The sequence below is a fragment of the Narcine bancroftii genome, chromosome 4 (genome assembly GCF_036971445.1).
Source record: "Narcine bancroftii isolate sNarBan1 chromosome 4, sNarBan1.hap1, whole genome shotgun sequence".
Lineage (NCBI taxonomy): Eukaryota > Metazoa > Chordata > Chondrichthyes > Torpediniformes > Narcinidae > Narcine > Narcine bancroftii.
In genome coordinates, this window is record NC_091472.1 from 219,782,763 (window position 1) to 219,810,373 (window position 27,611).

General features: G+C 43.8%; 1 protein-coding gene and 1 long non-coding RNA gene across 10 annotated transcripts in view; one reads left to right on the forward strand and one right to left on the reverse strand.

Moving 5' to 3' along the window:
* The window catches only part of LOC138761596 (uncharacterized), a 756,070-nt gene that overhangs the window by 43,495 nt on the left and 684,964 nt on the right, over positions 1–27,611 (reverse strand). The gene's annotated exons all lie outside the window — the stretch shown is intronic.
* Positions 19,302–27,611, forward strand: part of LOC138761598 (uncharacterized) — a 37,585-nt gene continuing 29,275 nt past the window's right edge. The window contains exon 1 of the long non-coding RNA XR_011356384.1: positions 19,302–19,440. This is a non-coding gene — a long non-coding RNA (uncharacterized lncRNA). The remainder of the gene's footprint in view (positions 19,441–27,611) is intronic.

Here is a 27,611-nt window from a genome sequence, read left to right on the forward strand (position 1 = left end):
GCTCGTTTGTGGCTGACAAGTCCGATGCGGGACAGGCAGACACGATTGCAGCGGTTGCAGGGGAAAATTGGTGGGTTGGGGTTGGGTGTTGGGTTTTTCCTCCTCTGCCTTTTGTCAGTGAGGTAGGCTCTGCGGTCTTCTTCAAAGGAGGTTGCTGCCCGCCAAACTGTGAGGCGCCAAGATGCACGGTTTGAGGCGATATCAGCCCACTGGCGGTGGTCAATGTGGCAGGCACCAAGAGATTTCTTTAGGCAGTCCTTGTACCTTTTCTTTGGTGCACCTCTGTCACGGTGGCCAGTGGAGAGCTCGCCATATAACACGATCTTGGGAAGGCGATGGTCCTCCATTCTGGAGACGTGACCCATCCAGCGCAGCTGGATCTTCAGCAGCGTGGACTCGATGCTGTCGACCTCTGCCATCTCGAGTACTTCGACATTAGGGATATAAGCGCTCCAATGTATGTTGAGGATGGAGCGGAGACAACGCTGGTGGAAGCGTTCTAGGAGCCGTAGGTGGTGCCGGTAGAGGACCCATGATTCGGAGCCGAACAGGAGTGTGGGTATGACAACGGCTCTGTATACACTTATCTTTGTGAGGTTTTTCAGTTGGTTGTTTTTCCAGACTCTTTTGTGTAGTCTTCCAAAGTCGCTATTTGCCTTGGCGAGTCTGTTGTCTATCTCATTGTCGATCCTTGCATCTGATGAAATGGTGCAGCCGAGATAGGTAAACTGCTTGACCGTTTTGAGTTTTGTGTGCCCGATGGAGATGTGGGGGGGCTGGTAATCATGGTGGGGAGCTGGCTGATGGAGGACCTCAGTTTTCTTCAGGCTGACTTCCAGGCCAAACATTTTGGCAGTTTCCGCAAAGCAGGACGTCAAGCGCTGAAGAGCTGGCTCTGAATGGGCAACTAAAGCGGCATCGTCTGCAAAGAGTAGTTCACGGACAAGTTTCTCTTGTGTCTTGGTGTGAGCTTGCAGGCGCCTCAGATTGAAGAGACTGCCATCCGTGCGGTACCGGATGTAAACAGCGTCTTCATTGTTGGGGTCTTTCATGGCTTGGTTCAGCATCATGCTGAAGAAGATTGAAAAGAGGGTTGGTGCCAGAACACAGCCTTGCTTCACGCCATTGTTAATGGAGAAGGGTTCAGAGAGCTCATTTACAATCTGTACATATGTACATATACACATTGGTGATAGAATCTGTACTATCACATGGAGCTAGGTCAAGTCCTAGGGAAGATCATAGGTAAAGAATTCCCGCAGGACCCTGAGTTGTTCCTGTTGGGAAACATAATGGGCATGAGACTTACAATGAATCTGTCCAAATTTCAAATCCAATTTGTGATGATCGCATTGACAGTGGCCAGGAAGTGCATAGCAGTTACCTCAAAATCTGACTCCTGCCTGAGCATCACGTGCTGGAACATGGAAATGCAAAGCTGTGTTCCCCTGGAGAAAATCACTTACAACTTAAGGAAAAAATCCGATATTTAAAAAAAAATTTGGCACGGGAGCACGACTATAGGTAGACCGTTGTGTCTTGCCATCCCACCTTACTTGCCTACCCCTCATCCATTTGGGGGGCCCCGACTCATCCAGACCAGATAAAGTCAAGAAAATAAAACAGCTTAGGCTCTGACCACTGTGCCTTTTCAAACCCCAAAATCTTGACCTACATTTCGCCCCTTTGTTGTGAATGTCTTTAGTGTCCTGTGTAATTGTGATTACTTAGTGTTGAATTCTCCACCCTCTGGGAAAAGCAGTTCCTCCTCATCTCCATCCTAATCTACTACCCTGAATCTTGAGGCTCTGTCCCCTAGTTCTGATCTTCCCCACCTATGGAATCAACTTACCTACCTTTATCTGTTCTATGCCTTTCATAATTTTATGCATTTCTATATGACCCCCTCCCATTCCAGTGAGTACAGTCGCAGACGACTCAATCTTTCCTCATAGGATAAACCCCTCATCCCAAAAATCAACTTTATTAAACTCCTTTGCACCATCTCCAAACTCAGTACATCCTTCCTCAAGTAAGGAGACCAGAACTATCCGAAGTACCCCAGATGTGGCCTCACCAGTACCTTATACAGTTGTAGCATAACCTTCCAACTCTTAAATTCAATCCCTCCAGCAATAAAGGCCACCATTAAATTTGCATTCTTGAAAACCTGCTGCTCCTCCAATCCAACATTTTGTGATTCATGCATATGCACACTCAGATCCTTCAACACAGCAGCATGCTGAAATTGGTTGCCATTTAAACAATAATCTGATCTTCCTTTTTTCCTTCCAAAGTGGATAACCTCACATTTGCCAACATTGCACTCCATCTGCCAGACCCTTGCCTGCTCACTTAATCTATCTATATCTCTCTGCACTCTCCCTATATTCTCAGCACAATTTGCTTTTCCATTCAATTTAGTGCCATCAACAAACTTAGATACACTACACTCTGTCCCCTCTTCCAGATCTTTATGTGTATTGTGAACCATTGCAGCCCAGCACTGAGCTCTGTGGCACCCTGCTCACCATCGATTGACAACCAGAAAAACACCCCTATACGCCAACTCTCTGCTTTCTATTGGCTAACCAATCCTCTGTTCATGCTAACACATCACCCCCAACTCTATGAACCCCTATCTTTTATGTAGAACCTTATGGAAAACAGTTAGAGAGAAAGGGAAGAAAGAAGAGATGGAAACAGAGGAAGCAGATAGAGGTGGGGATTACCTAAAATTAGAAAAATCGTAATGGGTTTAAGACTGTCCAGGAGGAATATGATACATTGCTCCTCAAGTTTATGCTTGGCCACACCCTAGCAATGTATGAGGCAGAGGAAAGACATGTCTGAGTGAGAATGGTGAAGGGAATTGATACGCTTGGCTACTGGGAGTTCTAGCTTTGACCCACAAATGGCATTGGTGTTCAGTGAAGCTATACCCAATCTATGTTTGCTCTCACCAATGTAGAAGAGGCCATACTGAGTACACTGGATGCCACAGATCAGGTTGGATGATGTGCAGGTAAAGCTTCATCTCACCTGGAAGGTCTGTCTGTGGCCATGGATGGAGGTGATGGGAGAGATGTAGGAACAAGTTTTGCACAGAAATGTGGTTATAATGGGAAGTGCCCAAGGGGGTGGAACTGTGAGGGGCTTTCAGCGAGACCTGATGCTACTGCTTCCATCTCTTCTTTACCTACCATTTTATCTTCAACCATCCTCAACCACAACAGTGGTCTCTCCCTCTTCCTGTTTCACCACCACTCCTACCTTCTGTCCAATACCCTATCACCTTTGAGCCCTTCCCTAGCTTTGCTACTCCTCTTTTTATCCCCATTGCTGTGTGATATCACTACCTCCTACTTTAGTGTCAATAAAAGGTACTGACCCAAAACATTGACTGACCATGGATGCTGCCTGGCCTGCTCAGATCCTCCAGCTTTGCATTGACTGCTCAGGAAAACAGCTGGGCCTATTTGCTATTACACCAAAGCACCAGGCGGGTGCCTCAAAGCTCCTTCCAGATGGTGCTTGGAGCTCAGAGTATGAATCACAATTAAAAACCACCAAAATACATCTCCAGACACTAGTTCCCTTGTAGTTAATAGTACTTTTTACCCTCAGTGAAAGGCTGTAAGTGACAAGGGAAACCTGCATTAAGTACCTCTGATATGAATTAAAACACAGTTAAAAGGCAACAAAGCAAAGCAGAAAATGTTGGACGACTCAGCAATTAGTCCACAAAATCTTTGGGAAAGCTTTTACATGGCAATTTTTCAGATCCGCCTAATGTTCTAAAATGATTTGAGCCAATAGAAGATGATGTCACTGCTGTGATGAATAAAGCAATGTGCTTCATGAACAGAAATGTGCTTCCAATCAGATGAATTGCGTTTGGTGGCTTTTGGTAATAAATACCAAATAATAAATATTGACTGAAGCCAATATGCTTGCTTTATATTGGTGCCTGATCATCTTGAGATAGTTGAAGGAAATGTTGGTCAACATCTCACCTGAAAGAAGGCATCTTCAACTTCATTAATCCTCATACACCATAGAACACTGCAGCAGAAAACAGGCCCTTTGGCCCATCCAGCTTGTACTGAACTCATTCTACCTGGTCCCAATGATTTGCATGTGGACCTTCATGCTGCATGGTTGGTGTAGCGGTTAATGCAAGACCTTTCAGCACCAGAAATCAGGACCTGAGTTTGAATCCCGTGTCTGCATGGGTTTTCCCCAGGGGACTCCAGTTTCCTCCCACCGTTCGAAATATTCAGGGGTGTAGGTTAATTGGGTGTAAATTGGGTGGCATGGACTCATAGATGAAATTCTTAAAACAAATTAAATGTATTTTTTTTTAAATGCCCCTCTTAACTATCGAAATAGAGCCTGCTTTCAGATTGTAGCTCGTTCCACACTCTACATGAGGAAGTTCCCCTAATGTTCGCTTTAAACATTTCCCTTTTCTCCCTTAACCTACATTCTCTAATTCTTGTCTCACCCAACCTTAGTGGAAAAAAGCCTGCTTGCATTTACTCCACATGTACCCCTCCAGTCCAGGTCTTGTGCTCAAATCTCTTAAGCAGGGCTTGAACCTATAGTCCTCGCATTGTTGAAGCTAAATATATAATTCATTGGCACCCAGTTCTGAATTTCAGGGCCAAGTAGCTCACTCTAATGTGGAGTGAGTCTCAAGGTACAAATATCGATAGGTAAGACCCGGTGTAATGCAAGTCCTGTCCAGAATTACTTTGACAGGAGTTAGTTCTCCCTAGCTGACTGACTCCAAACCAATCATTGAAATTGAATGTTGATGAACTTTTTGAGAAGTTATCTCTTTGAAGCAAGCACAGTTCTTAGAAGGGTTGACAGGATAGATGCAGATGTTACCCTGGCTAGAACTGGAGGTGGGGGGGGTTGGGGGGGAAGCATGGTGGAGTCACAGTCTCGGATTAAGGAGTGGTTCTGGGGAGAGATGAGATGAAATTTCTTTACTCAGAGGGAAGTGGATCTTTGGAATTCTCTGCCACAAGCCTCACATATTTTCTCCATTTCTGGATATCTGCTCTCATCTTACTCTCCCTGCTCCTCAGACAGTACACAGATAGAATTCCCTTGATCTTCACCTTTCACTCCACCATGCTATCATCCTTTGACAAAAAGCTCCAAAGAGATCCAATGTCGGTCACATCCTCCCTCTTTCTACTTCCGGCAGGGACTGCGCTCTCCCTCTACACCCACTCCTCCCTGTCCCATGCTGTGGAAGGAGGAATGCCTATCCATTCACTTCCGCCCTCACCACCATCTGGGAACCTGTACAGGTCTTCCAGACAAGGCAGAGGTTCTCAGCCACCTCCTCCAAGCTGGAGCCTGCTGCTTTTGTTGCTCATGACATGGCCTCCTTCACATTTGCATGACCAAATGTAGAGCACTCAATCATTTTGCAGAGTGCCTGCGCTCCGTCCATGAAGGTCATCCTAAGCTTCTGGCTATGTGTCATTTCAACTTCCCTCCCATACTTAAATGTGCTGTGGTTGTTTTCAGAAACCACCCCCCCACCCCCACCGTCTGCCTCCTCTACCCTCACCTCTGACTGGTGTGTTGGAGACCTTTGTCATTAACCTTGACACTTGGCATAACTTCCTCTGTCTCTCCCTTCCTTGCTGCTCTAATCCTGGGCTCATATCTCCCCCTTATACTATGCTCTCTTCTCGCTCGTCTTATCCCCACAATATATTTGGCCTCCTCCCGTCCTCTGATTTTGACCAAATAAATCTGTTTGCTGATGACAAACATGCAACGGCCCTGAAGGCAGAACGAATGGCAGAATTTAATTATCACGGCAGAGTAAACAAACAGTGACATATAGATTTCAACAGAAACAAACGTGAGCCTAAAAAGGTCAGAATGGAGCACTTTGAAAATGGCGCAAAGCCAGCAGAGTAAAGGTCCTGAGAGCTGGGAATCAGAATGAGGTAGTAGCAGTTACCTGGTCACATCTGAGGGACTATGTGATTCTATGGGCAACCACATTGCATGTGGAAGCCCAAAGTCGATTTTCAAAACCCATCCTGGAACTCCGTGAGTTAAGAGATTTGATGCTTTCACAAAATAATATTGGACACAAGTAGGTTAGATGGAGAGAGCAATTTCTACTTTTTGAGTACTTCGGGTCAAAGAAGCAAACTTGGAAAATTAAAGCTAAACCTTCTACAATTGTGATGCAAATCTGCCACAATCAGCAATGGATGGAAGGTCAATTACTAATTTTAAATCTGAGATATGTAACAATGCAAACATCTGATGGCAGTAAAGCCATGATTTCACTGAATGGTAGCACACTCTCAAAAGATTAAGTGGCCTGTTGCAGTGGAATAGACCTTCTATGTTGGATGTTCCTTCCTCCCAGATTCATATACAAGTTTCCTCTCACATCTGTAATTATGGAGTTCAGAAGCATGTCCTTTGGCCCATCATGTGCATGACAACCTATATGGCCATCCCCCATTTGCCTGCATTAGATCTGTACCCTTGCCTGCTTGTGTCTGTCTAAGGGGCTGTCATATGCAATAATTGCACCTGATTCCACCACCTCCTCCATTGGCAAGTTCTGGATATTAACCACTGTCTTTGTAAATAAACATTCTCATCAAATCCCTTTAAAAACTTCTTCCTCTCATATTAAATATATGCCTTCTTGCTTTTGACATCTTTGACAATATTCTCACCAATTCTGGTATCATTAAGCAAACCTACTAAACATGTTAACCTACATTGTCCATCCAAATCATTAATGCAGATGAGCAACAACAATGGGCCCAGCACCGGTCCCTGCTGAACATGTCTGGTTACAGATCTCGAGTCTGAGTTACACCCTTCCACCAGACCTTCTCTCTCCTGCCATGAACCCAATTCTGTAACCTGTGCTCAATGACAATGCCAATATCTCTGCTGGGGGTCCTGCAATATTCTTCCTAGCTTCCCATCATGCCCAAGGATACATCTGATCAGCCTCTGGAGAATGGAGCCTTATTAGAGAGAAGTTTACATTTTTAAAATTTGTGCTGCCTAATTACACTTAATTGACCTACAAGCCAGTACATTTGTATTTTAACCCATATACAGCACGTCGGTGAGACTGCACCTGGAGGATTATGATCAATTTTGATCCATTTATTGAAGAAATAATATTCTGGCATTGGAGGCAATCCAAAAGAGATTCACTGGGCTAATTCCTAGGATGGGAGGGTTATCCAATCAAGAAACAGTTAAAGAAGATAGACCTGTGTTCTTGGGAACTTAGAATGAAGTTAGAATTAACTTAGAATCAGATAATAATAATAATAAACTTGGACTTGAAGATTGAGGAGTGATCCTATTAAAACATTTAAAGACCTAAAGCGACATGGCAGGGTGGATGTTCAGATGTTTCTACTGGTGGGGGAGTCTCAAACCTGTGGGCATAATTACAAAATAATGGAATAATCATTTACAATTGTATTTCTCCTCACTGGGAGGTAATGCATGTTTTCAAGAATGGGGAATTGAGGGCAATGTGGAATTTACATAGTAAAGGAGTCAAAGCCTCTGGTTAATCACCTATGAAGAATGACCAGCTTCAAGGGCCCAGAAAGTCTGACCCATTTCAATTCTCATGTTCTTATTGTTAAACAATGCTCTTTTCAATGCTCCAAAATTCCCTTCCCAAATTTCTTTGTTCCTCTACCTCTATTGCTCTCTTCTCCATGAAGATGCTTCTTTAGGAACTTTCAGGTAGCCAATTGCCCCGCTTGTAAAGCCGCATATTTTGTGAATATGCGGCTGTTGGGAGGCCACCTCAATGTGTAGGAGGCGTTTGCAAGGTGAACATTGCAACCCTCCTTTGAGAGGGACAATCGCCGCAGCACAGTGGCCTCCCCAGCCATCTGAATGCAGCCACCTAAAAGAGGGGCTAGAGTGGCCGGTGGGAGAGAACAGGGGCTGGAGCGGCCGGTGGGGGAGAAGGGGACTGGAGCGGCCGGCGGGGGAGATGGGGGCTGGGCTGTCAGCGTGGGGACTGCAGGGCTAGAGCAGCCGGCGGGGGAGAAAGGGGACTGGAGGAGCCGGCGGGGGAGAATGGGGGCTGGAGTGGCTGGCGGGGGAGAAGGGGGCTGGTCGAAACAATGCCGGTATGTGACTTGAGTGCCATACTCTCCCGCCGGCCGCTCCAGCCCCGTGAGTGGGGAGAGAGCGGGTCAGCGGGATCAGTGTGGGGACATACCGTGTGGGACGTCCCTGCGCAGATATCCCACGCTGGCTGTCCCAGCTGACAGCCAGCCATCCTGAAGTGACAGCCCAAGGGACAGGAGCTGGAATGCGCATTCCGGCGCAGCTGTCCTTTCAGGTGGCCAGCTTTGCGTTTTAAATGCTGCCACCTGAACGGCAATTTAAAGGGCCGCTTCTGCTTCTTCAGGCACATTCTTAGCACAGAATTAAGTTTCTTTGACCAGGCATACCTCATTGATGAGACTTTTGACACGCACTTATCTGGTTCAAGTTCCACATGGTCTTCCATCTTAAGACTCTTCTTTCATGATAATGAAGTTTATATCAGTATTGTGGACAAGAGAATTCAGAATATCGGGTACAGACTACCCCGGCAACCAGTACGTTCAGAAGATAACTGCATCATTGAGGATTTCAGGCCTGGTCAGTACTTGGACGGGAGACGGCCTCGCAACTCTAGGTGCTGTAGGTTTCAGTGAGGGGAATTGGACAAAGTGGAGACTCTCTGTCTGCCTTATGGTAGACAAAAGTTAAAGAATTTAATATATTACAATAATGACAATAATGGAACCTTACTTTTACCTCTTCTAGTCTGTGTCAAATCAAGTTTTTTTGCCTAGTCCCACTGACCTGTACCTAGTCCATAGTCTTCCATACCTCTCCCATGCATGTACCTGTCCAAATTCCTCTTAGATGTTAAAATTGAGCCCGCATTCACCACTTCAACTGGAAGCTCATTGCACTACTTACTGCTTGAAGAAGATCCCCCTTATTTTCCCCCTAACATTTCTCCTTTCACTCATGTCCTCTGGTTTGTATTTCCCCTACCCTCAATGGGGAAAAAAAGCCTATCTAAATTTACTCTGTCTATCCCCCTCAAAATTTTAAATAACTCTATCAAATCTCCCCTTATTCTTCTATGTACCAGGGAATAAAGTCCTAACCTGCTTAACCTTTCCCTGTAACTCAGTTCCTGAAGTCTGGGCAACGTCCTAGTAAATCTTCTCTGCATTCTTTCTAACTTATTGATATCTTTCCTGTAGTTAGGTGACCAAAACTGCACACAATATTCCAAATTTTGTCTCACCAATGTCTTGTATAACTTTAACATAACATCTCAAATCCTGTACTTCATAATTTGATTTATGAAGGCCAATATGTTAAATGCTCTCTTTACAACCCTATATACCTGTGACACCACTTTCAGGAAATTATGTATCTGTATTCCCAGATCTCTCTGTTCTACCGCATTCCTCAGTGTCCTACCATTTATCGTTTATGTCCTTTCTTGGTTTGTCCTTCCAAAATGCAACACTTCATACTTTTTTGCATTAAATTCCATCTGTCATTTTTTAGCCCATTTTTCCATTTGGTCCCAATCCCTCTGCAAGCTTTGAAAACATTCTTTGCTGTCTACAACATCTCCAATCTTAGTGTCATCTGCAAACCTGCTGGTCCAATTTACCACATTATCACAAACAATGGTCGCAGCACTGATCCCTGAGGCACACCACTAGTCACAGGCCTCAAGTCTGAGAAACAATCATCCACCACTACTCTCTGGTTTCTCCCATCCAGCCATTGTCAAATCCAGTTCACTACTTCACCATGAATACCTAGCGTCTGAACTTTCCTGACTAACCTCCCATGTGGGACATTGTCAAAGCCTTACTAAAGTCCATGTGGATAACATCCACAGCTTTATCTTCGTCAACCTTCCTGGTAACCTCCTTGAAAAACTTTATAAGATTGGTTAAACACAACTTGCCATGCACAAAACCATGTTGACTATCTATAGTCATTTCTTGACTATCCAAACAATTGTACATCCAATCTCTTAGAAAATAATTTACCTACAACTGACATCAGGTTCACTGGCCTATAATTTCCAGGATTGCTTTTGGAGCCTTTTTTAATCAACAGAACAATGTGAGCTACCCCTAATTCTCCAGCACCTCACCCATGGCAAAGGGCATTTTAAATATTTCCGACAGAGCCCCTGCATTTTCTACACTAGCCTCCCTCAAGGTCCGATGGAATATCTTGTCAGGCCCTGGGGATTTATCCACCTTTATTTGCTTTAAGACAGCCTTAATGGGAGTGAAGTAGCTCAATTGGGTGCAGGTGAAAGTACCTAAATGAATGTGAAATGGACAGTAACAAGTGGATGTGTGTGTGTGTGTGTGTGTGTGTGTGTGTGTGTGTGTGTGTGTGTGTGTGTGTGTGTGTGTGTGTGTGTGTGTAAGTGACTAATATCTGTGACTGAGCATGCGATGTGTAAATGTCAGTAATATATATATGATGCAGCATGCGATGAGTGTGTAAGTGAAGTAATGACTTTACTTCACACACCCTTCATCAAAGATATTACTGTCACAACACGGGTACAAGTGAGTGTTGCCCCCTTTCCTTTACCTGTAGAGGTAATTAAGTTCTTAAATTGGTGACAGAGAAGTAGAGTGAGCAGTAGGAATTGATACACCATATGAGTTCCTTCCAGTCCTCAATACATCTCTCCAAGGATTTTTTGAATCCTTGCCAATGACACCACAGTTGTCGGCAGAATCACATATAGCAATGAGGAAGCGTACAGGAGGGAGATAGATCAGCTTTTGAGTGGTGTCACATCAACAATCTTGCGCTCAACTTTAGCAAAACCAAGGAGATGATTGTGGACTTCAGGTGGGAGTCAGGGGAACACGGTCCAGTCCTCATCAAGGGCTCAGTAGAGGAGAGGGTCAAGAACTTCAAATTCCTGGCTGTCAACATCTGAGGATCTGTCCTGGAGCCTCCAGGCCTGTGGCTATACTTTGTGAGGTGCCTGAGGAGATTTGGTACGTCACCAAAAAGTCTCAAAAACTTCTACAGATGTACTGTGGAGAGCATTCAGGCTGTTTACATCATTGTATAGTATGAAGGCACAAACTCTCAAGATTTAAAAAAAACTCCAGAGGGTTGTTAACTCAGCCTGCAACATCTCAGGCACCAGACTTCACTCCATCAAGGACATCTACATGAGGCACTGTCATAAAAAAGCAGCCTCTATCCTCAGACCCCCATGACCCAGGCCATGCCCTCTTCACTCTGCTACCATCGGGAAAGAGGCACAGGAGTCTAAAGATGAGTACTCAATGGCACAAGGACAGTTCTTCTCTGCTGCCATCAGATTCCTGAATGATCAATGAACCAAAGACACTGTTTTACTTTGCGTACACTACTAGTTTTATTTTTATATATATATTAGTGTTGTGAGATGGTTCATAATATGAATGTTTGCACTATGATGCTATGATGCTACCGCAAAACGCCAAATTTCTTGACTTGTTCATGACAATAAATTCTGATTCAGATTTTGATCTTAGCAAAAAAAAGCTATTTAATGAAAGACGCAAAATGCACAATTCTATTGTCTTTTATTGTCTATTGTCAACCTATATCGTTCATTTCAAACCTACTAGTATCTGATAAGAAATCTAATCATGCAACCTTGCAAGGTGAAACTGTCAGTGGTCAAGCTGTTGAGCTGTCCTTCCTCCAAGTTTCCAAATGCCAGATGGCCCATACTTGAACTAACATGTGTCCATAACACATCTGCTACTCAGCATACATTTCTGGCATGAACACAGGCTGCTGCCACACCAGGTGTCTGCATGTGACGGCTCATGCGCTGTCAGTAGCTTTTAAGATGCTAAAGGCAATTCTCACTTTGTCCGATCCAATCCAGTTGCCACATGGCGGATTACATTAGAAGGCACTGGTCTCTTTCCATCAGTCCAAATCTTGTTGAAGACAGATGGTGAAGTATCCTCAACTGCTGACTAAGAAGAGTAAAATCTGGCAGATGATTCTTCACAGGGGAGAATTTCTCAACTTTCTTTTGAAAGATGATAATTCAAAAGAATTACGATGAATTGTTTTTTTGTTAGCTCTGCAAATTATGATCACGCTTTACTTGCTTTGTTCTTGCTTACAAATCATCAGTCTCTTAACTCTGTCACATTCTTGACATCTATAACCTGCTGAAGAATTTACATTCTAGCTCTAGTCTCTAAGACAGCCTTGATTCTTAGTGTCCCACTGATGGTGCCTGTGCCTTTGGCTGCAGAGGTTCAAATCGCTGAAGCTCTCTCAAATCTCCATTTTGGTTTGCAATCCTTTCATTATACTTCTCACAATGATGTGATCCCTTAATTCATTTTTGTGTGTTCTCTTCTGTCATTTTTGTTTTTCTTTATTGGTTTTCCCAACATTTTTGAATTATAAACCACACATTTATCCTCAATCTGCTAAAATTCTAACTTCTCCATCTTTAGTCAAGTGAAAGATATAGTTTGGATACTCTTCCTGTGTGAAGACCTGTCAGTTATGTTTGCCCCTTTCTAATTTCAGTTTAAAAAAAAACTAGTCTGCTGGAAGAACTCACCGGGTCGAGTCACATCAGTGGGAGAAAAGGCTGACGGAAAGCTTCAACCTGCAACGTCATCAATTCATTCCCTCCAGCCAATGTTTTCAGCTCCATCTTTGAGAATCTCTGATTCCAGTCCACCTGGGCCTGTTCCCACTCATTGAAATTCCCCAAAGCTAACTTGCTTTACATTAGGTTGGAAAAAAATGGTCAAGAGGATCCTTTGAGACTTTAAATCCTGCATTGTGAATTTTGTCTTGCATTTTTCTGAACTGATCGCTTCTGAAACTTCCCTTATTTTATGTGTTTCTCTCCTTGTCTTCTCTGCACCCTACTTCTGGTGCATTTCCTTGGCTCTCTAAAGTACAGGATGATTCTTTTTGATTCTCATTCAATTATGTTCTGACCTATTCTAATAGTTTTAATGCTGCTCCAGCTAAGATTAAACCCATTCATCATTGACCAAGCATTGAAACTGGGTCCTTTCTACCCTGCAAGGCTGTTTATCATTTTGAGTACTGGAGTCACACAGCGTGGAAACAGGCCCTTTGGCCCAACCTGCCCACGCTGACCACACATGTCCACCCACTCATATCCCACTGGCCTTTGTTTGCTCTAAACCAGTGGTTTTCAAACTTTTTCTTTCCACTCACATTTCTTTTCTTTCTTTTTTCTTTCTTCTTTGGCTTGGCTTCACGGATGAAGATTTATGGAGGGGTAATGTCCACGTCAGCTGCAGGCTCGTTTATATACCAACTTAAGAAATCCCTATGCCATAGGCGCTCTGTGATTAGTAAGGGAAAGAAAAAGTTTGAAAACCACTGCCCATCCCATCCATGAATTTGTCCAATTTGTTTATTAAACATTACAATCAGCCACCTCTTTTGGTAGCCCTTTCCACTACTTTCTGTGTAAAAAGAGTTACTCCTCAAGTTCCTGTTAAATTTCTCCCTTCTTGCTTTAAACCTGTGTCCTCTGGTGACCGATTCCCCTGCTGTGGGTGAAAGACTCTCTGTGTTCACTCAATCTATTCATCTCAGTTAGTTAAAAAAAATAAAAGCAGTTTCACTGCAGTATTTATAACATATTTCTAAATCAGTTTTCCCATATTAGCTTCTAAATTCTGTAAGATCTCCAGCAATTATGTAAATATTCATCAATCCTTAACTGTTGTTTGCAGTATCCTTTATCCCTTTCCCCTGCTTGTTGTTGCTGTTATAAAATCAACCGTGTATAATCCAAGACTATAAATATTTTTCAAGATAGTGATAAGACATGAGAAACAGTAATATTCCAGTGTGCAAATAGTTTCAGCAATTGCTACCCTCAGTGTCCTGAGGGACAAAGGGTATTTTCACTACTGATTCCTGAAAGATGTTATTCTGACTCAGTTGTCAGGTTTAAGAATGAACATATTCAGTCACAGCATGTGGAGGTCACTGGAAAGGTCTGCATTTATGTCCATTCCTAAGAAGCCTCCTCCCCCCACTTCATTAACAACTGCAGTTTATGGGACTGTTAGATAGCAACTGCTCCCTTTGAAGGTACAGAAGCCTGAAGTCCAGCACCTCCAGGTTCAAGATTAGTGATCAGGCTCTTGAACCTCCAGAACTATATAGACCCCAACCATAAACCACTCTGGAATCACCAAAACATCCATCTGTATGACTGAAATGTTCATTTGTTTCTTGCAATAACTGCATCTGTGAATATTTATTTATCAATCTTATTATATTTTATGATCACTTTTTCTGTCGCATGGCACATTAAGGAAATTTAATTTATACTATTGTTACCATATAACCATATAACAGTTTATGGCATGGAAACAGGCCATCTCGGCCCTTCAAATCCACGCCGGTTCACTCAAACAACTCCGCTAGATCCACCCACCTATTCTCCGCCCATAACCCTCTGACCCCCTCTTATCCATGTATATATCCAGCCTCCTCTTAAATGAAAGAATTGACTCTGCCTCAACTATTTCCTCCGGAAGATTATTCCATTCAGCCACCACTCTCTGAGTGAAGAAGCATCTTCTAACATTTCTCCTAAAATTTTGTCCCCTAACCCTCAACTTGTGTCCTCTTGTTTCAACCTCCCCTACTCTCAGGGGAAAGAGTCTACTTGCATCTAGTCTATCTATTCCCTTCATAATTTTAAACACCTCTATCAAATCCCCTCTCAATCGTCTATGTTCCAATGAATAAAGTCCTAACCTCTTCGATCTTTCTCTGTACTCTAGGTATTTTAAGCCAGGCAACATCCTTGTAAATCTTCTCTGCACACTCTCCACCTTATCCTTCCTATAATTTGGCGACCAGAACTGAACACAATACTCCAAACCTGGCCTCACCAATACCTTAAACAGTCGCAGCATCACTTCCCAGCTCCTATACTCTATGCTATGATTTATGAAGGCTAACATACCAAATGCCTTCTTAACCACCAGTGGGGGTGCAGAAGATAGGAATAGCACTGTACCTGTTGGTTTTACTTATGAGTTATGACCATTAACTCACACACTCATGTCAAGTCAGGATCGAGATGTCTGCACTTCTGCAGCTGTTCTATGCCAGCACTGCTCCTGGTGCAAACCCAGGAGGAGCAGGAAGCTGGAGACGCACTTGCTAGAGCTCCCCTGCAGGGTCCTACTGCCCAGCTGATAGCCCCATGCCGTCTGCAGACCAGATCTTGAGGATTGCAGACTCCAAAGGGAGCAGCAAACTGGCTCAGGGCATGAGGGTGGGAGGACACAGGGGAGGAGACCACAGCAGCAGAACCAGGAGAGGCTTGGTGTCCAAAGACTCACACAGGCTGTGGGCTGCTGGAGACCAGGTCCTCGGCACCAGGTATCGGGTCCAGGATCTGATGGGGTGCCAATGGCCAGCAGGGCTCCCACAGGGTCTTGGGTGTTGATGACTTCCTGATCAAATTGTGAGTTGGGAACCAGGAATCGAGGAGGGTGACTCATATGACTGGAGCTCGGGTTCACCGCTGGACCGGACAAGAGGCTGTATGGCTACAGAGGTAATGGGGGGTGGGGTGCAGGAGGTGGCGGCAATGGAGGAGGTGGTGGGATCCACAGACACTCAATGTCTCTGAAGGGACTTACTTTTGCTTGTGGCACTGAACTAATGAGACCTCTGTGTGTGGCTCTACAGGGTAGTCACAGAATAACCTATGTTGTGTATGTGACAATAAAGGAATCTTTCAACTTGATACCAGATCCCCTTGTGCCTTCTGGCTTTGTCCTTTGGTTGATAAATTATGGGTCAAATGGATGGATGGGTGACCCCGGTTTGTATCTAGTGCAATTCATAAGCACCCTGCATGAGTTTCTTCAGAGTGCTCTGGTTTCCTCCTACATCCTGTGCTATAGTGTTCTATATTCCATGTTCTCTGCTAATCAAAACATCAAAGCTCCAGCTAAGGTGTATCAGGCAGGAGCGGCTAGTGAGCACGTGGACCCTCGGATGCACAAATGAATTATGCGTGGATCCACCACAAATGTATCCAATTTGCCCATCGATAGCACAGGAAATGCCTGTCACCTTCTCTGGATATGATTGCCATGCATACAGAAAACAAAGAATATGTTTTCAAAGCTAAATCAATCGAGTACCAAGAACTCTATTACAATTATAGTAACTGGGTTTAACATTAACCTTCTTCACAATGGACACATAACATATGTTAATGAAATTAATGAAATAAAGTTTATAAATCAATTGAATTAATGCATTTATTTACAGCCTGGTTCCGGCTCCTGCCTCCCAATTGCTCCCAATTAACATATCATCCCCATATGTTTTGGAGGGTGGGAAAAAACCAGAGCACCCGGGAAAAACCCACACAAGTCATGGGGAGACCGTACAAAATCTTTAGCACTAGATTCAGATCACTGGCATTTAATAGCATTGGGAATTTCTAGCCCAGTATCTTTTATTGATTCTGCATATTCTTTGGCTTGGCTTCGCGGACCAAGATTTATGGAGGGGTAATGTCCATGTCAGCTGCAGGCTCATTTGTGGCTGACAAGTCCGATGTGGGACAGGCAGACATGGTTGCAGCGGTTGCAAGGGAAAATTGGTTGGTTGGGTGTTGGGTTTTTCCTCCTTTATCTTTTGTCAGTGAGGTGGGCTCTGCAGTCTTCTTCAAAGGAGGTTGCTGCCCGCCAAACTGTGAGGCGCCAAGATGCACGGTTTGAGGCGATATCAGCCCACTGGCGGTGGTCAATGTGGCAGGCACCAAGAGATTTCTTTAAGCAGTCCTTGTACCTCTTCTTTGGTGCACCTCTGTCACGGTGGCCAGTGGAGAGCACGCCATATAACACGATCTTGGGAAGGCGATGGTCCTCCATTCTGGAGACGTGACCTACCCAGCGCAGTTGGATCTTCAGCAGCGTGGATTCGATTCTGTCGGCCTCTGCCATCTCAAGTACTTCGATGTTAGGGATGAAGTCGCTCCAATGAATGTTGAGGATGGAGCAGAGACAATGCTGGTGGAAGCGTTCTAGGAGCTGTAGGTGATGCCGGTAGAGGACCCATGATTCAGAGCCGAACAGGAGTGTGGGTATGACAACGGCTCTGTATATGAGGTTTTTCAGTTGGTTGTTTTTCCAGACTCTTTTGTGTAGTCTTCCAAAGGCACTCTTTGCCTTGGTGAGTCTGTTGTCTATCTCTTTGTCGATCCTTGCATCCGATGAAATGGTGCAGCCGAAATAGGTAAACTGGTTGACCGTTTTGAGTTTTGTGTGCCTGATGGAGATGTGGGGGGGCTGGTAGTCATGGTGGGGAGCTGGCTGATGGAGGACCTCAGTTTTCTTCAGGCTGACATGCAGGTCAAACATTTTGGCAGATTCTGCAAAACAGGACGTCAAGCGCTGAAGAGCTGGCTCTGAATGGGCAACTAAAGCGGCATCGTCTGCAAAGAGTAGTTCACGGACAAGTTGCTCTTGTGTCTTTTTTTTTATGTTCTGAGTTTCTCTTTATTGGCAGAATGGTTCAATTTCACACGGAAGGTACAGCATTCCAACAACCAAAGTTCCCTGAGTCCTTGGTTTCTGTTTTCCTCCAAGCGTGTGGTATCAAGACAACTACTGAAGCTCAGGAGGGCAGACGATCAGGCTTCTTGTCAAATGCATGGATGCAATAGAAGTCAAACTTGTTTCTGCTTCCCCGTGATGTAAAACATGTTAACACAAAGTATAATGAAGATGCCTTGGAGAAAAAAATACTGAAAGCTATGGAAGAGAAAAGAAATTGATTGATAATGCCAGAGGAACTCAGCTGGTCTTCCAGCATCCATAGGAGGCAAAGATGTGTTTCCAATGGTTCGGGCTTGAGTCTCTCTCGCTGCTCAGGCACCTCAGATTCTGCATATAACTAACAGTGTAACATCAACTTCCCTGTAAGGATTCTTTATATGCTGCTTTTTGTGGTCAAGTACTGTACTAGTGAAGGTGCCATGAAGTTAGAAAGTTTGGTTGACTGATTTTACATACCCTCTTCTTTCTTTCTTCTTTAACCCATATCTTCCCCATGGAATGGCTGGCAGGCTTCCAAACTGGTTTCAGTTTGTGGCTTAATTATAAATGGAAATTCAACCAAGCATAATGAGAAATCAAGTAACAAGCAATGTTGGAACTACAGTTCAGATGAGTTCAAAATTCATTATGTGCTCATTTTCCACAAGGAATGAGTTTTGACGGTCTTAACTATATCAGAGGCTCTGTCCAAATTAGGCAAAATTTAAATCAGAGAAATATATCTGAGACATGCAAATGTCATTCAAACTCAATAACAGCATATTAATTCAACAGGCATTGTACAGTGTGATTGAGGATGGCCATAAGAGAGAAGCAGACCGACTGGGAAAAGTTGATTAGAAGTGATGAGAATGAACACCAGGAAAAGTAAACTGGAATAAAATATTGAGAGACTAAAAGAAAGAACAGCACTTTAAAATATTTACAAAGATCGCAAGACAATGTGGGAGAAATCTATTCCATTAAAAACACATGCCAATACTGGACAACTGTTTAAAAAATGTTGCAGAGGTAACATAAGGTTACAGAAAATGCTCATATCAAGTACAACTAATATATATTTGTGAATGTATGTCTGCTTGCCTGTTCTCCATGCAAATCAATGTGGAGCACTCTAGAAATGTCCAAGGAGGTTCAGTAGGTGTAACATTTGATGCTGAATGTCATGCCCATATTGAATTGAACCTTTAAGGCCATATGAAGTATAAGTTAAAAAAAAAATAGAACTTGCACCAGGGACACCTCAATTAGTCACAGTGCTGTGCATCAATGTACATTCAGAATAAAAACAAGTGGCCAAATCCAGTACAATAAGGGCCCAAAAAAGCAAAGCAACATTGGCAGAAGCTCTTCACAAGCCCATAGACAACAAAGGAGCATAAGTCTCACCTCATTGTTGGTGCTTCCAGACATGAAATGGCCAGGCAGCAGGAAATAGAACCACAGCAATATGCTCATCTCAGTGCTCAGGCCTCCAGACAAGCAATGGGGAGGCAGCAGGAAATGAAGGAACAATGCCAAGCCTGCCTCAGTGCTGATGACATCAGGCATTCCATGTTTCTACCATGTATTCAACAACTGAGTGTTTCATTTCCCAGGGAACGCCGGGTATCCTGCTAGTAGGCAATAAATGAGGAGGATGAAAGAGAATAGAAAGAATCCTGAAATGTTAAGAAAGAAATGAGGTGATTGGAGTGTAATGGTTAGTGTGGAGGTTAGTGTAATGCTATTACAGTGCCAGTGATCTTGGTCCAAATTCAGTGATGTCTGTAACCAGATTGTACATTTTCCCCATGACCTATGCTGTTTGCCTCGGTGCGCACCGGTTTCCTCCCACTCTCTAAAAAATGCAAGTGGTTGTAGGTTAATTGGGTGAAATCAGCCTGCACAGTTGGCGTAGAGGTTAGTGCAACACTTTTACAATGACAGCAATCGGGACTGGTGTTCGAATCCTGTGCTGTTTGTAAGGAGTTTGTACGTTCACTCTGTGTCTGAATGAGTTTTTTCTGGGGGCTCCAATTTTCTCCCACCCTTCAAAATGTACTGGGGTTGTAAGTTAATTGGGTGTAAATTGGGTGGCACAGACTCATTGGCTGAAATGGTTTGTTATGGTGCTGCATGTCTAAAAAGAATAGCTGAAATCAGCTCTTACCATGCTGTTAAAAATAAACTGCAGGCAGGTGGCCTTTTCAAGAGCATATTTGCAAGCCGGGGATTGATGGGAGCGAGTGGATGGGCAATGGTAAGGTGATCCTAGATAATGTGGAACTTCAGAGCAGGGATGGAAAATAGATTTTCCAGAGAGGAGACTTACTGGGGATCTCCATTTAGAAAATGAAAAGGTTTGGCAGAGTTACTAAAGATAAGATTTTGTACTTGTAGGCTAGAGCAGAGACACGGTTGTTTATATCAAATAAATCACAAAAATTCCTGGTGAAATTCAGGAGAAATCACTTCACTCAGAGCCTGATTATCAGGTAAAACTTGTAAGGAGTGACTGAGGCTAAAAGCATGCAAGTGTTTAGATCTAAAATAAATAAGCTTATGAGGGACAAAGCAATGGAATGATACATTGATGATGTTAGATGACAAGCCTGAGAGGGTACTCACTGAAAGTCTGATTCTGCATTGCAAATACTCAGTAACAGTAGTGAAATGTCACAGGTAGATGTCATGAATCATTATTTTGCCTCATTATTCACCAGACTAACAATCTTAATAGGGGATGATAATAAACTGAAAGAAGAAGACAATTTGAACTAATTGATAATAAAATTTGGACATCACAGTTAGCGAGGCAGATGGCACAAGGCTATTACAGCGCCAATGACCTGGGTTCTAGCCTGCCTCTGGCTGTAAGGAGTCTGAATGGTCTCCCTATGACCGCGTGGGTTTTCCCCAGGTGCTGCACTTTCCTCCCATGTTCCAAAGATGTATGAGGTTGGCAAATCATTTGGTCTTGAGTGTTATTGGGCGGCAAGGGCTCATGGGTCGGAAGGGCCTTTATACCGTGCTGTATCTTTAAATCGATGCTGTCGAGTCCACGCTGCTGAAGATCCAGCTGCGCTGGATGGGTCACGTCTCCAGAATGGAGGACCATCACCTTCCCAAGATCGTGTTATATGGCGAGCTCTCCACTGGCCACCGTGACAGAGGTGCACCAAAGAAAAGGTACAAGGACTGCCTAAAGAAATCTCTTGGTGCCTGCCACATTGACCACCGCCAGTGGGCTGATAACGCCTTAAACCGTGCATCTTGGCGCCTCACAGTTTGGCGGGCAGCAACCTCCTTTGAAGAAGACCGCAGAGCCCACCTCACTGACAAAAGGCAAAGGAGGAAAAACCCAACACCCAACCCCAACCAACCAATTTTCCCTTGCAACCGCTGCAATCGTGTCTGCCTGTCCCGCATCGGACTTGTCAGCCACAAACGAGCCTGCAGCTGACGTGGACTTTTTACCCCCTCCATAAATCTTCGTCCGCGAAGCCAAGCCAAAGAGAAGATCTTTAAATTAAATTACATTAAAATCTGACATTTTATTCTGCAAACAATCATTGTAAAACACCTTCACCTCTCTGCTCATGTTTCACTGAAGTGCAATTGTGCAAACTCATCGAAGTTAAATAAAAGTTAATGAAAGATATTACAAAGTCAAATGGAATAAAACAATTATGGTAAAGAATTGGAGGACAGATAATGTTACACCTTGCCTTTAACAAGGAAATAAAATAAGTCTTAAGGTACCATAGATCAGTCTGTATAATGTTGCAGTAGGAAAGGTTAATTCGTTGGCAAAGCTATATAAAGTAGAGAAATAGAAAGAAAAGCTAAAAGTGCAATCATATTTCAAGAAAATATCATGCCTGACCAATCTGGCTTTAACATTTGAAATTAAAGGACCCGACAATGTTTATAAGTAAAATCCTGCAACCATAGAGGTCTGTGCAAACATGGCGCCGCATGTGCTGGACAAAGCCAAAATGGGTTGCAGTCTCTGGGGGAGTAGCAGACCAGTATAGGCCACCAGAAATGGGAAGGACACCCCTCATTGAGAAGGAGAAGCATAGGAGATGACCCTACAGGGAAGGTGAACATGGAAGCGAACCAGCCAGGGGTCACCTCCTGAGGGTCCCACACAGGTTTTAGGTAACGTGGTCATAGGATCCACACAGGCTGCGAACTGCCAGACAATGGCTTATGGGTATCAGACATCAGAGCCACAATTCAAGTAGGTGCTGAGGGCAAGAAGGGCTCCTGAAGGGTCTTGGATGCTGAAGGCCTCCTGATCATATCGGAGGTTTGAGCTTGAGATGCCGATGGATTGAGCAGGAGTCTGTGCAGCTGCCGGAGCTGTGGGAGCGCTGGAGGCGAATCCACTCAGAAACTCTGAAGGGTCTCTCTTTTGCTTCTCTATCAGGCGACTCTTTCAAAATGCAAAAGCTCTGGTTACCTACCTAGATAATCATTTGGCTTTTATGCCCCTAATGTGCAAGGTATGTCCTTGTATACTTGTTACTGTCTTCCTTTGTTTTAACTACCCTGTCTTCATGCCGGAGTCAATACTGTAATAGTGTTTCCCACCTTATGGCAAACATTTCAAATATTATTCGGAAAAGTAAATACCATGAAGACAATTGAAATTCTGTGATCTTCGACCCTGTGCAATGTCAACAGTACGCAATGAAACTGCAATTTGAAAATCAACAGAACGAACAGTAACTTTATAACCAGGTTCATGCACTGAATGCTTGGAGCATGCACATCATACCAAGCACCTGTGCAATGAAAACATTCAATAAAAACTGTCTGAGGTCATTGTGCTTGTTTGATTGTGTTAAAATGCAAAGGCTGCATACTGAAATTTGTTTTCAAAATTTGATTCCCTCAGCTCAATGGACATGAACTTCAGAAACTAAGTGCAAATCACAGCTACGAGACTGTACACTGAACTTGAGGGGCTGTTGTTTCTACCCCCACCCTATCACCGCATTCTTTTCGAGTTGCATTAGAAATAGTCTCACCTTGACCTGAATCAAATCCATTAAAATAAGTTAAGACAGGTGGATAACATTTTGACTGTGATGTGATTATTTTCTGAGCAGAGCATGTTCAAGTTCAAGTTCAAATTTATTGTCAGAACATATACTGTACATAACATCACATACAATCCTTAGACTCATGCTGCCCAGGCAAAATTTTTAATGATCATTTCTGTAAAGTAAACTCAAGAAAAAAAAGACACATAAAAGAGAAATGTAAACAAATTGACTGTAATTACTGAAATAATAAATATTCACTAATGAATAATCTGCAACATAAGAATCCTAAAATGAGCCTCTGTGTCTGTTGTTTTGGAGTCTAATAATGGAGGGGTGGCAACTTTGCCTGATCAGCTCGTATCACAGTCTGGTGTGGGGACACCAATACCCCTGAGCAGAAAACCCTGCAAAAGGTACTGGACAAAGCCCAGAACATCACAGGCAAAACCCTACCCACCATCAACGACATGAAGGAAAGAGTTATAGGTCCCACAAGGTTCACCAGCAGGTTCAGGAACAACAGCTACCCCTCCACCATCAGACTCTTCAACAACAATCTCAATCAGAGACTTATTTAAGGACTCTTACTTTTGTCCTTTATTGATTTTTTTTCTTTTCGTATTGCACAAGCATGTTGTTTACTTTATTTGTTTACATGTTTCTTCAGTTCAGTTTTTTTCACTACCATTAAGTGATAATTCTGCCTCACCTGCAGGAAAAAGAATTTCAGCATTGTATGCAATGTCATGTATGTACTCTGACAATAAATCTGACCTTGAACTTGAACCTGGTGGTACGAGTCTTGTGGCATCTATTCCTCTTTCCTGACAGTACCAGTGAGAGCAGAGCCGGTCCTGAATGGTGTGGATCCTTGATTATTGCTGCAGTTCCCCAATGGCAGCATTTTTTTTTTAAATTAAATTTAGACATACAGCATGGTAATGGGCCATTTTGGCCCACAAGCCCCTGCCACCCAATTTACACCCAATTAACCTATGTCCCTGGTACGCCTTAAACGGTGGGAGGAAACCGGAGCCCCTGGGGAAAACACATGCAGACACTTGGAGAATGTACAAACTCCTAACAGACAGCGCAAGATTTGCACCTTAGTCCCGATGGCTGGCACTATATAGGCTAACCACCTTGCCAACCGTGCCGCCCATGTAGATGTTCTTGATTGTCATCTAAATCTCCAGTATTATGTTTGGAAAACACACTTGCACTTCCTGCTTACTGACCACTGCCAGCCTAGTCATTCGGGCAAGGGAGAACAAGCTCAGAAAAGGAATACATTAGATTAATTAGTATCCTGTGTTTCTTTTAATTATGATCTGACCCAGAATGTCAATCTCCTCAGTAGTTCAGGGGTTGGACAAGCAAGAAGGACATTTTACCAACACAACTATTCAGAAGGATGCAGTGTCGCAAAATTTAAAGTTTTGGTTTGCTAGTTAATTTGAATGTTTTTGGTGTAAGGTTTGATGGCTGAGAGGATGACTGCGTTGATTTGGCATTATTTTTGGGTGATCATACAGATGAAGACTGAGGAATATTGGGGCAGACAACAGTTGCAGCTGTGACAGGAGGAAGGGCAAAGGACTTGTTTAAGAAGTCATGCACAGAAAGTAATGCTCCTTTGTCAAACAAAAAAACAATCTTTTGGGGGAACTTGGTGGGTCCCGACTTGAAATCACGACGATTCTTTTGGCTGCTTGATCCACTGAGTTCCTCCAGCCGATTGCTTTATGGTCTGGTTCCAGCATCTGCAGTGTGTCTCCAATTCTCTTTACTCCACTGATCGATGAATTATAATCAGTGACTTTCATCGAAGTGGTTGTCCATGTGCAATGTCACTTACTTTCTTCTTGAATATTTTTTTCCATAAATATACACATCAAAATGTTCCATTTTCAAGATATATAGATATGTGTGTGTGTGTGTGTGTGTGTATTTATATATATATATATATATATATATATCTATAGATAGATAGATAGATATATATATGTATAACTTTTTCTTACAAAACACAACCGTCCCTTCCCCCTACTCCCCACCTCCACAGTATAAATCCGTGCACCATCAGAGCTTACATAGACATAGACATAGAAGATAGGAGCAGGAGTAGGTCATTCGACCCTTCGAGCCTGCTCCGCCAATCAACGAGATCATGGCTGATCTTAAAGTTCAGTACCCCGTCCCCGCCTTCTCTCCGACACCTTTAATACCCTTATACTGAAGAAATATATGTAATTCCTTCTTAAATATATTTAATGAACCTGCCTCTACTGTCCTCTGTGGCAATGAATTCCACAGATTCACCACCCTCTGGGTAAAGAAATGTCTCCTCATCTCGGTCCTAAATGGTTTGCCTATTGTCCTCAAACCATGGCCCCGGCTTCTGGATTTTCCCATCATTGGAAACATCCCATCTGCATCCATTCTGTCCATTCCTGCCAGAATTTTATAGGTCTCTATGAGATCCCCTCTCAATCTTCTAAACTCCAGCGAGTGCAATCCCAATTTGCGCAACCTTTCCTCATAAGTCATTCCTGCCATTCCAGGTATCAGCCTGGTGAATCGCCTCTGCACTCCCTCCATTGCAAGAACATCCTTCCTTAGATAAGGTGACGAAAACTGCACACAATACTCCAGGTGTGGTCTCACCAAGGCCCTGTACAGCTGCAGTAAGGTATCCTTGTTCCTATACTCAAACCCTCTTGTTATGAAGGCCAACATACCATTTGCCTTTTTAACCGCCTGCTGTACCTGCATGCTCGCCTTCAGAGACTGGTGTACAAGTACCCCTAGGTCTCTCTGCACCTCCCCATCTCTTAATCTATTGCCGTTCAAATAGCAATCTGCCCTCCAGTTTGTATTATCAAAGTGGATAATGAGCAGGAAAGGACTTTGGCAAATACTAGAGCGCATCGGATGCCCCCCAAAGTTCCTCAACATGATTATCCAACTGCACGAAAACCAACAAGGTCGGGTCAGATACAGCAATGAGCTCTCTGAACCCTTCTCCATTAACAATGGCGTGAAGCAAGGCTGTGTTCTCGCACCAACCCTCTTTTCAATCTTCTTCAGCATGATGCTGAACCAAGCCATGAAAGACCTCAACAATGAAGACGCTGTTTACATCCGGTACCGCACGGATGGCAGTCTCTTCAATCTGAGGCACCTGCAAGCTCACACCAAGACACAAGAGAAACTTGTCCGTGAACTACTCTTTGCAGACGATGCCGCTTTAGTTGCCCATTCAGAGCCAGCTCTTCAGCGCTTGACGTCCTGTTTTGCGGAAACTGCCAAAATGTTTGGCCTGGAAGTCAGCCTGAAGAAAACTGAGGTCCTTCATCAGCCAGCTCCCCACCATGACTACCAGCCCCCCCACATCTCCATCGGGCACACAAAACTCAAAACGGTCAACCAGTTTACCTATCTCGGCTGCACCATTTCATCAGATGCAAGGATCGACAACGAGATAGACAACAGACTCGCCAAGGCAAATAGCACCTTTGGAAGACTATACAAAAGAGTCTGGAAAAACAACCAACTGAAAAACCTCACAAAGATAAGCGTATACAGAGCCGTTGTCATACCCACACTCCTGTTCGGCTCCGAATCATGGGTCCTCTACCGGCATCACCTACGGCTCCTAGAACGCTTCCACCAGCGTTGTCTCCGCTCCATCCTCAACATTCATTGGAGCGCTTTCATCCCTAACGTCGAAGTACTCGAGATGGCAGAGGTCGACAGCATCGAGTCCACGCTGCTGAAGATCCAGCTGCGCTGGGTGGGTCACGTCTCCAGAATGGAGAACCATCGCCTTCCCAAGATCGTGTTATATGGGGAGCTCTCCACTGGCCACCGTGACAGAGGTGCACCAAAGAAAAGGTACAAGGACTGCCTAAAGAAATCTCTTGGTGCCTGCCACATTGACTACCACCAGTGGGCTGATATCGCCTCAAACCGTGCATCTTGGCGCCTCACAGTTGGCGGGCAGCAACCTCCTTTGAAGAAGACCGCAGAGCCCACCTCACTGACAAAAGGCAAAGGAGGAAAAACCCAACACCCAACCCCAACCAATCAATTTTCCCCTGCAACCGTGTCTCCCTGTCCCGCATCGGACTTGTCAGCCACAAACGAGCCTGCAGCTGACATGGACATTTACCCCCTCCATAAATCTTCGTCCGCGAAGCCAAGCCAAAGAAAAAAAAAGTGCATTTGCCATGTATCTGCCCAGTCCCTCAATTTATCCAAATCACACTGGAGCTTCCTGACCCCCTCTTCAGTGCACACAGCCCCTCCTAGCTTAGTGTCATCTGCAAATTTGGAGATATTACATCCCATCCCCTCATCCAGATCATTAATGTAAATTGTGAACAGCTGGGGTCCCAGTACAGATGGGTTAAAAAAGAAAGTCTTCATTGGGCAGATCACATTTTTATAATAGTAGCACCTTTTTTTAAAATTCATATTTGTGCTCCATATAGTCCAAATATGGTTGCTATATTTTTATAAATACATTTTTAAACTATATGTGATTTTCTCCATAGGTATATAACTGTTTATCTCTGTCTTCCATCGTGCTATCTGTGGGGGGGAGCCACATCTAAAGCTATTTTAACAAATAAAATTTGGAATTTCGTTAGTTTGTTACTTATTTCAATAAAATTGCCCAAAAGATAAAGGCTCCGGGTCATCTGTGAAGGCCACCCCTGTTAGTATTTTCAATAATATCCTGCCAGAAAGGTTTTACCTTCACACACGACCTCATAACATGTACAAATGTTCCTATTTCTGTTTCACATCCGAACCACACCTCCGATATTTCAGAGTTTGA